At 47.2% G+C, this 13645-nt stretch overlaps 1 long non-coding RNA gene across 2 annotated transcripts; it reads right to left on the bottom strand.

Moving 5' to 3' along the window:
• Positions 1-713: 713 nt before the first annotated feature.
• Positions 714-4522, bottom strand: LOC103715384. 2 transcript variants are annotated; one of them, XR_003387215.2, is made up of 2 exons: positions 2353-4522; positions 714-1348 (listed from the first exon to the last, which is right to left on the bottom strand). It is a non-coding gene; the product is annotated as an uncharacterized LOC103715384 (long non-coding RNA). The 2 variants fall into 2 exon arrangements; XR_003387216.2 differs by having other exon boundaries at positions 714-1322.
• Between the last annotated feature and the right edge of the window lie 9123 nt (positions 4523-13645).

Here is a 13645-nt window from a genome sequence, read left to right as displayed (position 1 = left end):
CCCTGAGGTTCAAAATGACCAATTCCGTGATTAAGGTAGACCGGCAGTGCAAGTGAAAATAAAAGCAAGTGTTAGAATCAGGTTTCCTTATAATCACTTCAAACCTAGTCACCCCCTACAAAAGTTTTCCTTAGCAACATATATCAACATATATAGCTTACCTGCACAGCAAAGTATGCTATACTGCTATACCGAACTAGATGGTACAAAGTATACCGTATGATACCGGTTCGGTACCGATATTGTGGTATGGAAGGCGTATCAACACTCGATATACCGAACCGGCTCCCGTACTAAGCGTATCGACACAGTAACAAAATGACACCGGTATGGGACCCGATATCGAGATGCCGTTGCGCATTATGCTTCTTATCATATACAAGGACAAAAATCTTAATAATCCATGAGGGAGGCAAGAGCCGCAGATAACTTATAAAAGTAAACAGTTTGCCAATAGCTTTACAAATTTATCTGCAGAATAGGATAAAACACTTGTCACCACACACAAAAAAAAAAAGCAATTACTAGTATGAAAATAATTCCTCAGACTTTCTAGTTTGTTGATTACTACTATGCAAATAATGAATCCCAATATAATTATTGGTCGCAGCAAGTTGTGGCATGTCAACACTCAAGTTCAATCCAAAAGGATGGTGTCCAAGCTTAGATTAGAGATGCAGAGAGAAAACCATTTCAGCATGAAGAAAGAAATGGCAAAAGAACCAGCTGTGTAGCATTCGAACTTAACAATAGCGAAGGTTTATAAAAAAAGCAATAAGCAATGGAACAGCACATAGATTATGTAAATTTTACAATGGATTTCTCAAGTAAGAAAGCATCCCCCTAAATGCTGTTGTTATGGCAAAAAAGAATAAAAAACATTCATGTTTTTTGACTGCAGTTGTTTCAGCCTATTGGCTGGGGGTTTAAGGCTGGTTGAACCCATTTGTCCAACCCATAGCAACATTTCTGCACTCTATTCCTCCACTTACAGGCATAAGTTGGCAACAGATAAAAGGATTATAAAAGGAAGGCAAAGGATGCTGTTGAACTTCCTCAAATTTAATCACCATATGCCTTTTCTTCTCCGAACGATTCTAGCCCCGCCGATGTACCTTTTACCAAAGAAGCATCAGTTATTCTTCTGCTTCCACATTTAGATGACTGGCTCTCTGACCCTGCTGAAGAGTTCCTTGGGCCATCTGAAATAGGTGACCTCATTGTTTCTTTCTTGGGCTGCCTGTTGGATGTCATTCTAATTGTTTGAGGGAGGCATTTTGATCATGACAAATCCACAACCTTTTCCTTATCCCTTTTGGCATCTGGTGAAATGCAGCACCCGCATATTCTGGATTTATTAGTATTCAGTGCTACAGTAATATTAAAATCAAGAATGTTTCATTCCACCAAGAGAATCGACAGCAAAATGAATAGCAACTAAGAAGGACAAAACAATCAGTACGAAACACTACTGAAATATAAACACAAAAAAGCAACACAAAAAGAACAAAGGAATGATTACTGATAAACAGTTTTCCTTCTATAAAAAGTAGTCCATATGCCAATTCTTGTTTTATCCTCTCGGCCATCTGACAAGAATGAAAACTCAATAGTGCATTGAGTTCATTAAGATCGAACAGCAGTCTACCAGGCAGCATACACGTAGTTTTTTTTTTTTAATCTTTGCATAGAAGATGGATTATAATATGATCCTGCAAACTTGGTGCTTCTTATTAATTTAAACAAATGGAACTCATTCCAAGTTGTTCTGGTCTAACATGTGTACAGGATATAAGCATAAGGAGAAGGTCAAGCAAGCATCTACCTAAGCTGTCAATGCACTGCAGGCCCCAAACCTTAGAGAGAATATAAATTAGGGTTTTTTGCATTAATACCCTTCTAAAAATTCAAATTTGCGTGAATACCCTCTTAAAATTTATATTTATTTTTGTACCCTCATAAAACACTATTTTTGCACAAATACCCCTAACATAATGGTTCTTCTAACACCATTAATAAAAACTATATTTATTTTAATTAAAAATAAAATAAAATTACTTTTTTGTCCCTCATCGCGATCACTTTATAATTTTTTTTTTTTTTTGCATATTTACTTAGTAAGAATATTTTAGTTGTTTTAATTTGAAACTGTTAATTTTTTAAAGATGTTAGATGACATGGGTACATATGCAAAAACAAGGATAAAAAAGGGATAGAATAGCAAAACAAGTGTTTTATGAGGATATACATGTAAATAGTAATTTGGAAAGGTATTCATGCAAAATTCGATATTTAGGAGGGTATTCATGCAAAAAATCCTATAAATTATCACGTTATTATTCCAAGCATCACCTTTACAGCTTTACCCTTAGTCCAACAAGGTAAAATGGCATCATCAGATCCAAGGAACCCCGAACCACTTCCTGATTCTAGTAAAAATGGCATCCATCTTTCCTCATGATTAGCACCCATATCTGAAAACTAGAAATTCAAAAATTCTGCAAATAAAAAGAACTACTTTGAATTATATATTAGCTTCACATCTGCTATATAGGAGGGAGGGAGGAACTTTTGTGGCGGCACCATGCAGAATCACTGTTGCCAGAGTCTAAATCCAAAAGTAGCACAGTTAGTCAAAGCAATATATGATCATTTGACAGAAAAGCAAATGGTAATTGGTTTTGACAAGCAACACATTTATATATGATTTTTTTCAGGAAAATAGATTTTCAAATATCTAGGTGATTCATCCAAAAGAACAAGCAAAGGCAAATACATAAAACTTTAACAACCAAGAATCTGCTCAGCTATAAAAAGTAATTCCATAAGCAGTATCCAAAGAGAAAATTATAGATATAAGAGTCCTGAACTCTAATAAGAATCTAGCACATTTTATCTTTCAACTAGTCCAAAACAAAAATACCTAGTTCACCCATTACCTAGTATTTGGTACTACCACAGATTCAAATTAACAAAGAATCTTCAGGCAACTGCCTCAAACAGAAAAAAAATGCAGTATATAAAATTAAGTATGAAAGAGAGCACTAAAAGTTCTAGCTTACCAGGTTGCACTGCAGGAAGAAGAGCACTTCAGAATGCAACATTTCTTAGTTTTCTATTTCAATAACCAATTCAAAAAAAAAAAAAAAATCTTTTGCTAGCCTTTTTTTTAATTTCGAAGTACCCAAAGGGATTGACCAAGAGCTCAGAATCCTCGAGGACAAACTCATTCCCGTGAGCTAGGAGCACAAGATCATCCTAGGAGAGGTCATGCCACAAAAATCCATTCTTGTAGCTCCTCTAGTACCATTCCAATGTATCAGATTAACTCACCAATGAAGAAAAGAGAGGTTTTTATTTGTCATTGGAAGCTCTTCATTACCTCTTACAGGACCACGAATTCATGGCGGCCATGCCTTTCCTCTCAGCACGTTGAGACGATTAACGAAATCTACCAAAGAAACCAAGAAAACCGCCAAATCAGAGCAATGTGGCGCAAGATTACTCGTTTCTTCTTATCTTAGCTTTCGTTTAGGTTGTTCTACTGACATCTGAGGTAGAGCCCTATGGTGGCCTTCCATAACCTGGCCCGATCCCGAGAGGAACCTGAAGCTATTTCCCGCGCACACTGGCTTTGGTAGTCACTCGATCAGCGGATGGTGGCTAAGCGCCGACCCTCCGAGTTCAATGGAGGAGGCTGTAGAACGGACCGAGCCGAGGACGAGTCTGGCACTTCGGGGCGAGTTGACACGTTCATCGTCTTCCTCGCCCCCACTTGGGAGCTTGCCCCAGGATCGCGCTTTCTAGTGGCTAGCATCCATGGGCCATATAGGGCTTTCTGATCACGCTCCAATCTGCATTTCTCCTTGAATGCCTTGGCTACCAGATCGATTGGAACCCGGCGCCGTATGATTTTGGCTACAATCGCCGTTGTCTCCCACTTCCGTCGAGCCATCTCCATCTCCTTTTCCGGCAATACCCGGACATCTGGAAAAAGGTTTTGAAGATCCGCAATCTCCTCCTACGTGATTTTGGGGGTTAGCCACTGCGGCTGGCGGCGGCCCTAAACCACCCCCTCCCACGATCGCGTCCTTCCCCCACCGGCATGAGCACTGGACATGGCTTACCAAGGAGAGGGCCTTGAATCCCAGAGGAGCAAGGGAGGTAGTCGCCGGCAGCGGCCACCGATTGGAAGAGCGAAGCGGAGCACCGACTAGGAACGAAACAGAACAGACGCCCAGTAGGTGTTCGACCGAAATGTTTCAGCGAGCACGCGACAATTAAAGCAAAGAAGACACCAGGCTCACGAAGCGGCTTTCCCGTGGCTTCCGGGTGACCTGTCGAAAGATCTCCCATTGTCTTTTGTCAAGAAAACCATTCATTGATGGGTTTTGTTGGGGGTACTCTAAGGGGCATTATTGTCTTTTCACTATTGCTCTATTCAGCATTAGCCATTAGATTTGTCCAGCGGCAACCGGTTCTAGTTTACCGTGGGCGTAGCGGTGCGGTAAATATCTCAAACTTAAGGATTGCTTTCGTACTGAAAAGGTGATATATTTGGTAATTATATCGAACTACAGGGACTCTTTTTGAGCGCCCTTCTCCCTCAGCTAGAGATGGGCACTGGGCCGGGCCGCCCACGGCCCGGCCCGGCACGGCACGAAGCGGGCCGTGCCCTTCTCCCTCAGCTAGAGATGGGCACTGGGCCGGGCCGCCCACGGCCCGGCCCGGCACGGCACGAAGCGGGCCGTGCCAGGCACGGCCCGCCAGCTACAGTGCCGGGCCGTGCCTGGCACGGCCCCTTTGATAGGGCCGTGCTGGGCTAGAGGTTCCTGGCCAGCGGGCCGTGCCGGGCACGGCCCGCTTCGGGCCTGGGCCGTGCCGGGCACGGCCCGCTTCGGGCCTGGGCCGGCACGGCCCGGTCTAGGCCCGCGGGCCAAGCACGGCACGGCCCGCGGGCCAGCACGGCACGGCCCATAAGGGCCTGGGCCGGGCTGGCACGCGAGCCTGGCACGGTCCGGGTCTGGGCCCGGCTCGGCCCGATAAAATTTTTTTAATAAATTAATAAATATTGAACACTAAGAAATCTTGATTTATGAATATAAAGCCACCTTAATGGTGGGGGGTTTGGCATAGACCCCTACCAGTTTATTAATTTAAATCAAAATGGTACATGAAGGGAGGTTTGGACCTTGGTCTGACCTCTAGATTCTAGAATACAATAAGAAACTAAGAAAGGGCCGAGGTTTGGACCTTGGTCTGACCTCCAGAATACAATAAAAATGTACAATTATAAAAAATTAAGAAATCTTACTAATCATCAGTGATTCAGTGAATCAGTATTCAGTCTTCAGTCTTCAGTCTTCAGTCTTCAGTCTTCAGTAGTGTTTGTATCATCATCATCAGAGGATGTTGTATTATGTCCACCTTTATCTTGAAGTCTTGCCTCAGCATCCAGCCAATTCTTGAAACAGAGAAGCATCTCCACCGTTTCGCCCGTCATCCTACTTCTCTTTTCGTCAAGAACACGCCGACCTGCACTAAAAGCGGATTCCGATGCTACCGTGGACATCGGCACAGCTAAAATATCGCGTGCAATTGCAGACATAACAGGATATTGATTTCTAACACTCTTCCACCAAGATAATACATCTAGATTCTCTATTTGATTTTCATCATATGCAGACTGAAGATCATTTCGTAAATAAAATTCTAGTTCACTACTTAAAGATGAAGAAGATGAAGAGGAACTTGAAGCATGTGTGTGTCTTCTCTGTGCAATGAATGAAAAAATAGATGACGAACGAGAACTACTAGAAGGAGGAATAGAGGTTTGTATTTGTGTTCTAGATCCACGAATTTTTTCATCATATATAGCATAAATATCATAAAGAAGTTGTCTTACCTCATCTTTAGCAGATTCAGCATCTTGATTCATATTTTCAGCATATGCATCAAGTAAAATTAGCACGCCATTTAATTTAACTCTAGGATCAAATACAGCAGCTAAGTTATGCATAGGACATATCCTGTCCCAATACTCATTCCATTTAGATTCCATTAGGTGAATAATAGGCATTAAAACATCATCATATCTATGTTCTGCAAATTTTTGACTAATTATATATGCTTGTTGTAAAAATGAACATGAAGTAGGGTAATAAATACCAGAAAGAACATTGGTAGCATTATAAAAACTAAGCAAAAAATCTTCCAAAATTTTTTCTTTATTCCAATCAGTTTCAGTCAATGTAAATCCTAATCCACGATCATTAATATATGCACTTAATAAATTTTTATATGGGTATGCATCATGTATCATGCTATATGTGGAGTTCCAACGAGTAATTACATCAAGTTTAAATTTTTTAAAACGTTTACCATGATTTATGCATAATTCCTTAAATTCTTGAAGTCTTGATCTAGAAGCATGAATAAAAGAAACTGCATTTCTAATTTTTGAAATCACATCTTGAATCATGCCCATGCCAGCTTGAACAGAAAGATTTAAGATATGACATGCACATCTAATATGCAGTAAATTTCCATCTAATATGGGATGCAATGAGTCTTTTAATAATACAACAGCAGAATTATTATTAGATGCATTATCAAAAGTAATAGACATAATTTTATCATTAATATTATATGAACATGCAGTTTGATAAATTATATTTGAAATTTGTTGCCCAGAATGTGGAAAATCAAAAGCACGAAAAGCAAGAATACGTTTATTTAATTGCCAATCATTATCAATATAATGAGCAGTAATGGCAATAAAACAATTACTACCTACAGATGCTGACCAAATATCAGAAGTTAATGAAATTTTTACATTTAAAGTAGAAAGTGTTTCAATTAAATTTTGTTTCATTGCTAAAAAATTGGTCATAGCTACTCTTCTAAATGTACGCCTACTAGTTCTTTTGTAAGCAGGTTGTAGGTTTAATTGAACATATTCTTCAAAATTAAAAGATTCACATAAACTAAAAGGTAATTCATCCTTAACTATCCATTTTACAAGTGCTTTTCTTTGATTTTCATGATTATATGCAAAATTACCTACAAGTAATCCCCCTTGTATATTAAGGCTACTTTGAGTTTGAGCATGAGAATCATGCATCCTATGACTCTCTTGATGTCTTTTTAAATGCCCTGTTCCCCCACTACTACTACAACTATAAAGTTTGGCACATTTTTTACATTTAGCTTTCCAGACTCCCTCAACCATAACTCTATCAAATTCATTCCATACAGTACTAGTCCTCTTACGAGAAGAGGTTTGACCTTCACTCGGTTCACCAATTCTAGAGGAACTAGGAACAGGGGGTTGGGGATTAGTTTCTTCTCCCTCAGAAACAGGAATGCCAAACTGACTTTCCTCAAAAGATGACATATCTATGATTAATTCAAAAAATAAAAACTAACCGCAAGGAGGAATTGAGTAGAGGGTCGGAGGGCAGAGGCAGAGCCGAGATTCCGAGCTTCCTCTTGTGCTCTCAACAGAAGCGACCTTCTCTTCTCAACAGGAACCTCCTCTTGTGTAGCACTTGAACAAACTAAAAATTAAATTGCTAGAAGAGCACTTTAGAGGAGAGAAATAATAGCAGTAGAGAAGGAGAGAATGAGAGGTTTGGTGTGGTGAGAATGAGGGAGGAATGGGCTATTTATAGAAGCCCAAAATTTTTTTTCCCAAAATACCCCTCCATTCAGCCGTTATTGGACTGTTGGGAGGGGTAAAATCGACTTTTTCCCAAAAATAGCCGTTGGAAACGGCTATTTTCCCTCCCCCTCTCCAGACGGGCCGTGTACGGGCCGTGCCAGGCACGGCCCGTTTAGAGACGTTGCGGGCCGTGCCTGGCACGGCCCGTTTGCGTCCGTTACGGGCCGTGCCTGGCACGGCCCGTGCCGTGCCTGGCACGGCCCGTGCCGTGCCGTGCCCGGCCCGGCCCACCAATAGAGGGGCCGGGGGCCGGGCCGGGCTGGCCTTCCATGCCTCACGGGCCATGCCAGGCACGGCCCGCTTAGAATTTGGGCCCGGGGGCCTGGGCCGGGCCGGCCCGGCACGGCCCGTTGCCCAACTCTACCCTCAGCCTTGAGCCTTGATGCCCGGTACCTGGTGGGCGATGGTGAGGACAGGATCTAACCCCGAAGAAAGCGGCTGGAGGATGGAGGCTCGAATGAGGAGAAGAGAGGAGGAGGGGGAGGAGGAGGAGGACCGGGGAAGAGGCTAAGGCCTTAGGGCATGGAAGGGAAGGCAGGGGATGCCGAGATCGCTAGTGATGGCGTCGCATGATGGCGTCTAGGGACTAGATCATCGCCGATCGAGGAGGAGGGGTAGGGAGCAAGCAAGAAGCTCAACATCAATAGGGGCGGAGTTGGAGCAAAGGAGGAACCGAATGGACCTATCAGAGGCAAGGAGGAGAGACTTGCGGGCGGCGGCGGCAGCAACACCAGAGAGGGAGAGGAGGAGGGGAGGAGAGAGCCGTTGTGGCAGCTCCACCGCCTGGCCTCACTCACGGTGGTGCCCTTAGGATTTGAGGACTAGCCTAGCTAATTTGTAGGATGGTAATATACTCTGCTCGTTTGCATACCCGATCCAGTCTAACCCTAATGGAGCAGGTTTTACCTATCCCAAAGTGAATCCGAGGCAAGTATGCGTAATGGTAAAATCCATCCTGAAGTTGATCTCTTTATAAATCCCTTTTTGAGATTAAAAAAAAAAAAATGTATGTTAAAAAGATTTTGGTAGCTTTATCCAACCATGATTTATTAGCATCCATGATGCTTCTCTTGATAAAAAGCCTTTCTAGTCGAATGACTTCAAGCATTTGGGAGATTAGTATCATAAGCCTTTTTCACTTGTTTTGATATGTTACTATAATGCTTGTAAAGGATCTCTTAGAAGTATTGTGCATCTCTTTGACTTATGCATGCGTTCTTCTTCAGATAAATGCAATCCGTGAATCTCCAGACTAACCTAGGGAAAAGAGAAACAGAAGAAGCACATGAATTGGAACGGAATCTTCACCCCGTGATCGTTATTTTCAGAGTCATTCACTGAATATTCCCTTTAAAGTAAAACACAAATGCTTTAAATAATAGTTTGAAGTGACAATCAATAATTTCTTCTCTTCTTTCTTCTGTAAGTGTAATGGTGAAAGCAAAAAATAATCTCGATCAAATACCTGGAAAACAATTCTGCCAAGTTTGCAATCCATAAACTTTCCCTCACACGTAGGGATGCGATGCCTTGGCAGCAGTCCAGTTCACGATTCTCCGTGCAGTTTTTTTCTTTTTTCCTTTTGCTGAAGGCTCTTCGCTGGCAGCTAAAACTTAAAAGTGACTCTTTTTCCTGGAAGCAAACGCAGCAGCTCTCACAAACTAAATTTAATGGGATAATTGATACGTTATATCCGGATCGACGGTGGTTTGTCGGCCACTTCCTATTCAAATATCCACCACCCGTTATTTCTCAACCCGCAATACCCGGATCCCGGTTAAAGGATAAAATATAGATACAGCATAACCTTCTCATTCTGGAACACGAGATGGAAGGACTAAGAAAAAGATAATAAAAAGGGAAATAAAATTGGGCATGCTTTACAAATTCTACTCTTGAGCAATTTTAGTTTTGGATAATATTGACATTAATAATATAACTATAACAAGGTCTTAATATGTGTGTGTGTGTGTAGAGAGAGAGAGAGAGAGAGAGAGAGAGAGAGAGAGTTAAGTTGGCTGTACTAGAGTCGATCTCCATACAAATCTCATAAGGTCTAGATTGGATGGTGAGGGTCTTACATGGATAATTCGAGCCATTGAAAGTGATCTTATATCTCCAAAATGCTTATACATAAAAAAAAATTATATTATTTCGAGACCTCCAGTCTATACATCAAGTGATCAAAAAATTAGATAGTTTAAACAATATATATTATGTTAACAACTTGATATATGGATTAGAGATTTCCAAATCACATGATTTTGATATGTAAGTATTTAAAAATAATAAATCATATCTGTTACGGGGGAACTTAGCCACCATGCCCCACGTGACCGGCACGCGCGCCCAGGAAGACTACGGCTGCCCCTTGGTCCAGCAATCCGACCTCGGGTCGGATATCTTCGGCTCCGCAGCCCGACCCCGAGTCGGCTGCCCCTTGATCCAGCAATCCGACCTCGGGTCGGATATCTTCGGCTCCGCAGTCCGACCCCGAGTCGGTTGCCCCTTGATCCAACAATCCGACCTCGGGTCGGCAATCTCTTGACAACAACAGACTGTTCCCCTGAGGCACGCCGCGGCCCCCTGCTCCACTACTCCCTGCAACGACCGAATCCGGCGCTGCCCCACGATCCCCTGTAACAGCCGTACAAAGCGGAGCTCCACTACGCCCTGCCATGGCCGTACCCAGCGCTGCCCCACGACGCCCTGTAACGGCCACGTCAGTGGCAACCCCATCGTGCCACACGATGACCAATCCCCAGAAAAATCCCCCAGCCTGATATATATGGGGCTGGGGGGGAAGGGGGGGAGGAAGAAAGATTTTCCAGAGTATCATCTTACCTGCTACCTCTCCTTCTCCTTCTCCTTCGATCTCCCCTGACTTGATCGTCGGAGGGCCCCCACTACCCTGGTGGTGGTGCGAGGCTTGCTTGCAGGTTTTCCGGCGGAGGGCGGAGCGCAACCAAAGCAATTCAAAGGGAACCCCGTTCACACCGCTGTGCCAATCGTTCTCGGTTTGGACCCCCAGCAACAGTTGGCTCTAGAGGAAGGGAACCGGATCTCAGAGCGATCGTAATGGCACGGCGAGGTGGTCGTGGAGCTTCCAATGCTTCCGATCGCGGGGCCTCTCGCGCCTCTGGCCGGGAGGCCGCTGCATCTCCAACACACTCTCAGCAACACTCCACCGCCCCACCGCCCATTCAGACGGTCGAAGCCGCCCAGTTCGACCAGCTAGCCCAGTAGGTTCGCACCCTCGCGGAGGCGGTGCAGAATCTGCAGGGTGCGATGTCCCGGGCGCCGCAGCGGGCTCAGGAGCCGCTGCTGCCTGAGCGTTCGCCTGTCCTCCTCAACCCGCGCTCCTTCCTCTCCCATGGAGAGGAGCGCCGGCGCGAGGAGGATTCTCGAGCACGCTCCATTCTGCCGGGACCTTCCCACCGGAGCTGCGCGGGGTACGAGAGGCGGGCCCGGGCGCGTTCCCAGACCCCCCAGTCCTCGAGGAACCCGCGCACCAGTCGGTCCCCCTCTCGCCGCTCCTTGTCTCCCACACACCGGTCGCGCTCCCTGGACCGGCGGGTGGACGATCTCCACCGACAACTCCAGGTCCTGAAGGGCCATTCCAAAGATCCCTTCGTCGACTTAGAGATCTCCTCCCAGCCGGCGCTTGCCTCGAGGATCCTGCGGACCCCGAATCCGCCGGGGTTCAAAATGCCGGCGATCGAGCCCTATGACGGGGCGGCGGACCCGCGGGATCACGTCGAGAGTTTCAGGACCCTTATGCTCCTCCACGGAGCATCAGATCCCCTTCTCTGCAAGGCTTTTCCGGCAACCCTCCGTGGCCCGGCGAGGGCGTGGTTCGCCGGGCTGGAGGCTGACTCAATCCGGTCCTTCGACCAGTTCACTCGCCTCTTCATCACTCATTTCGCCGTCAGTAGCCGGCGGCGACTGGTCTCCGACTCCCTCTTTGATGTCCGGCAAAACGAGGGAGAAAGCCTGCGGGATTATCTTACCCGCTTCAACAGGGCTACGCTGGAGGTCCGGAACCTGAGTCAGGAGGTAGCTCTTTCAGCCCTGAAACGTGGCTTCCGGAAGGGCAGACTCACCTTCTCCCTGGACAAACGCCTGCCGCGGAGCTTCCCAGAGCTGTTGTCCCGGGCGAACCAGTATGCGGACGCCGAGGAGGCGGCCGCCCACCGGAGCAAGGAGGCCGCCGAGATCCCTCAAAAGCTTGGGAAGAAAAGGCGGAAAGAGGCACGCCAGAGGAGGAGCCCGACGCCTCAGCGTCGGCGCAGAAGCCCGTCGCCGGCGAAGAACCACGGCGCCCCACGCCCTCGTTCTCCGCCCCGACGTTTCAACCGGTACACCCCTCTCCTGACTCCCCGGGCCCAGATCCTTATGGAGATCAAGGGGCGGGAGGACCTCCCGGCCCCGAGACAGATGCGGAGGATCCCTGGGAAGAGGCCCTCCCGGGCGTACTGTGAGTACCACCGAGACCATGGCCACGACACGGAGGACTGCTTCCAGCTTCGGGACGAGATCGAGGCTCTCATCCGCCGGGGGCGTCTCGGTCGATATGTGAGCGACCGACGTCCCCCCGCAGACCCGCGTCCGGCCGACCCGGCCCCTCCGGAGCCTCGGGAGCAGAATCGACCCGTTGCGGGCGTGATCCACACTATCACTGGGGGCTGCCCCCGGCCCGTGAGGAACGCAGGGGGCTCGACGGAAGCGTCAGGGGCGGCCGTCGCAAAGCGGCAGAGGGTCGGCAATGTAATCACCTTTTGTGATGAGGATGTAAAGGGGGTTCAGACCCCCCACGATGACGCCATGGTGATCTCCCTCACTATGGCAAACTATGATGTGAGGCGTGTTCTTGTGGATAGTGGAAGCTCAGCTGATATCTTGTTTTACGAGGCCTTCCAAAAGATGGGCTTGTCCAGACAATTGTTGCACAAAATATCAACCCCCCTCATAGGATTCACCGGTGACGCTGTCCCGGCGGAAGGTGTCGTTGAGCTGCCTGTGACTGCGGGCGTCGCACCCGCAGAAGCCACGGTGCGACTCGGGTTCTTGGTCGTCCGTGTTCCCTCAGCCTACAACGCTATCCTCGGACGACCCGGGCTGAACGCCCTTCGCGCGGTGGTCTCCACGTACCACTTGCTCATGCGGTTCCCCACGGCGGTCGGGATCGGAGAGGTCCGAGGCGACCAACCGACCGCACGGCAATGTTTCCTAGCGACCCTCAAAGGGAAGAAGCCACGCACCGGAGAGGAGGTCCACGATCCATGGCAACCTGAACAGCTCCGGCTTGGCAGGCTCCACCGCACCTGCACTTATATTTATAGCCAAACTGTGGCCCCCCGGTCGTTCCGATGCGGGTGGCTCCAATAAAAGCGGGCGCATCGAATCCGGAGCCGTTCCGGCTCTCGAGGCGTATCCTCCCACGACCTCCTAAGCATCGTTCTCCTTAATTGCATTCTTCATGCAGGACACTCCGGGCGGTGTGTATCCCACGGCCCACGTATCTCCGCACGCGCCCAGGCCGCATCCGCCTCGAAGAACGCGCGTATCGCGGCCGCTTAACTGGCACTCCTCGCAAGCAGCAACTGGCCGATCCGATTTCCCAGGTAACGCCTCAATTAGCATTTAATAGCCTTCTGGTGTTCCCCAGGCGACGCTTCGGGAGGAGGAGAAATACGATCGCAGCTGGCCACGGAGAAACCCCGTCGAGCGGCAAGTGATAGGCGCGCGACCAACGAGTGGAATTCCCCGAGGCTCGGCCCTCGGATGCCAGGCTAACCCGATGATCATCCCGGGAGCAGACTAGCCTGAAGCCCCGACCGGTCGCCTCGGCTTGCGCCAGCCTAGGCCGACCAACGAGCGAAATTCTCCGAGGCTCGGCCCTCGGATGCCAGGCTAACCCGA

The sequence above is a fragment of the Phoenix dactylifera genome, unplaced genomic scaffold (genome assembly GCF_009389715.1).
Source record: "Phoenix dactylifera cultivar Barhee BC4 unplaced genomic scaffold, palm_55x_up_171113_PBpolish2nd_filt_p 000346F, whole genome shotgun sequence".
Lineage (NCBI taxonomy): Eukaryota > Viridiplantae > Streptophyta > Magnoliopsida > Arecales > Arecaceae > Phoenix > Phoenix dactylifera.
This window is presented reverse-complemented; position numbering and strand designations above follow the sequence as displayed.